General features: G+C 39.2%; 1 long non-coding RNA gene across 1 annotated transcript in view; it reads left to right on the top strand.

The window, feature by feature from the left end:
- The first annotated feature begins 979 nt into the window (after positions 1-979).
- The window catches only part of LOC106527341 (uncharacterized), a 9,283-nt gene continuing 7,762 nt past the window's right edge, over positions 980-2,500 (top strand). Inside the window, exon 1 of the long non-coding RNA XR_001311378.1 lies at positions 980-1,504. This is a non-coding gene — a long non-coding RNA (uncharacterized LOC106527341). The remainder of the gene's footprint in view (positions 1,505-2,500) is intronic.

Genomic DNA, 2,500 nt, shown 5'->3' with positions numbered 1-2,500 from the left:
CCTCCATCCCGCACATCTCCTCCCCCACCCTTAGTCATAATTGCCTTGTTTTTTTATACAATAATACAATCTGAGATGAGCCATTTCTCTGAATGATCCGATGACATCATCACGTACAGATTGTACAAGATGTTGGCGCAACCATCACATTTTATGTTGTCCAAACTGAAGTAACAATAAACTCTTGAAACCCTTTAAATCATGGTGCCGACGTGTTTAACAACTTCATAAACTCAGAAAAACTCTCTTCATTTCATTCAAATCGTTCCAGAAAAAAAACCTGACTCATTTGAGTTCATTTACCCAAACAGGTGAATTATATTTTAAAACTTACTGTTTGACTTTTGTGAATAAAGTTAAGAACATTGTCTTAAATTTTACAGATGAAATAAMTTTAACAAACATTTTCTTTCCCACTTATGCTGTCTTAAATTTTACGTTTCATAAATTCCTTCAGTCAAACTGGGACAGCTTTAAAGTTTAGGTTTTATTTTCTAACTATTTAATAACTGATAACTTTTTTCTTTTTTTTAGTTGTTAAAGTGAAACTATGAAACATTTATTTGAATGATTTGTCAGGGCATTTGACGATGAAAACCAAAAACTGTTTTTATCAGAACATTCTGAATAATTCATCATAACTAAAAATGTAGTTTAAGAAAACGAAACGAAACAAAACATGAGTTTATTCTGTAAATAAATTAGCAGGGGATGTGTTCATTTATACWCCGACTTTTCCTGGACATTTCAGTTCTGGTAACTTGTGTTGATAAAAAGCTTTGACACATCAGGTGAAAATAAAAACCGATGAAAGCAAAAGACGGAGAAAAATACTGAAAAATAATAACAAGACATATGAGATGTATTTCAGGCACGGAACAAAGAACAGAAATATCCTGATGCATCTCAGTAATCCAGGTAAAAAATCAAAAAGAAAAAATTGTATAGGTCTTCTGGAAGGGTTCTTCTTTAATGAAACGCTTCGTCTCTCCTCCAAGAGACTTCTTCAGTCTGAGAGTTTCAGGCAAAGACCAGAACCTTCCTGCTCTGAAGGAGAGCAGAGTTGTTTATTCTCCCTCCTTCTTGATCTGAAGCTGATCCTGGGAGCGGAGCTGCCTGACACTTTATTGGCAGATGAAGAGTGGTTTTGTGAACAGTTCAATCCTCTCCTGCGCGCTGAAGCCTCTTGTCTTTGCAGCTCGAACTACTTCATCCAGTTCTCTGGGCCCATTTAGCGCCACAATAAAAGCCTGGATGAGGGCGGCTGCCCCGGGTTTTACAGGGGCTCATGTGTGWGGCCTGAGGTGACGCGGGCCGTAAAGCTGAACTGAAGGAGGGTTTTTGCAGTCCTGACTCCAGAACCAGCTCGGCTCTGCTCCGGACCAGGACCACAGCGGGGCCATCAGCATCTTGATTTCAGTTGAAAGGGGAGAAAGTCACATCGTTTCTGATGAACTAAAACTCATCCGAGGACAGAGGGGGTGCTGTGACGTCACCACACACTGTAAGTCCGTCCATTTGTCTTTATCCAGCAGATCTGGAGGAGCCAATAAATCTGATCAGAAACTGTATTCTGCTGCTAAACTCCTTATTTATGACGAACAAATATCAGTGAGAACTAATAATAATAATAATAATAATAATCATCGATTGAGCGGCTTAAAGTGACTGACTCTCATCAGTCATCCGACACAAACATTTTTAACTTAAAGTTTAATTTTTTCTTCTCGTTTCTCTAACAGTTTAATTTGCGGCGCAACACGAACCAAGCTGCACAGCAGCAGCTCCACGTTTTAATTCGCTCACACAGAAAAGAAAGAACCAGCGGAATAATAACAGCTTTTATTAAAAAGTGAGTTGTGTTCAGAGAGGACTGGTTGTGTAAACAACGGGCTCCATGTTCACTTGTTTACTCCACAACGCAGGATGCTCCGGATAGTTGTCAGTCCTCTCCTCAGACCACAGGCTGAGTTTCTCATGCAGGGCCTCCACCCTGTGGGCTGAGGCTCATCAACACCGAGACTTAATTGGGAACACTGGTCTCACAAAGCTTGAAAACATTATCTGCGAAACCCGCCTGAGCGCTTTGCTGCAGGGCTGTTACACAACAGATGACGCTCCKCCGCGCAGTTTCACAATTAAGTCACAAAGCCAACGAAAACTGACGCGGCAGGCAGTTTTTTAACAGCCATTTTTATTAAAACTATTCTTTTAAAAGCTCGTTCCGTTCTGTTAAACGTGAGGCTCAGATCAACGCAACGCTTTATTCTAACTTTGTATTTACTTGCCTGTCTTTAATAAAGCACTAACACAAAGTATTTTATTTTCACTGAAGTTGCACCGCTTAAATAAACTCACTGCAAAAAATGTCCACCTACCCAAGTTTTAAAATCTTATATCAGCCAAAAAGTCTTTTTGATCTTGTTTTGAGACTGATTTACTAAACAAGAACTGATTGTTTAAGAAAAATAATCTTGTTTTCAGAATGTGTAAGATTATG

The sequence above is a fragment of the Austrofundulus limnaeus genome, unplaced genomic scaffold (genome assembly GCF_001266775.1).
Source record: "Austrofundulus limnaeus strain Quisiro unplaced genomic scaffold, Austrofundulus_limnaeus-1.0 Scaffold319, whole genome shotgun sequence".
Lineage (NCBI taxonomy): Eukaryota > Metazoa > Chordata > Actinopteri > Cyprinodontiformes > Rivulidae > Austrofundulus > Austrofundulus limnaeus.
Note: the sequence above shows the minus strand (reverse complement) of the source record. Positions and strands in the feature narration are given on the sequence as shown.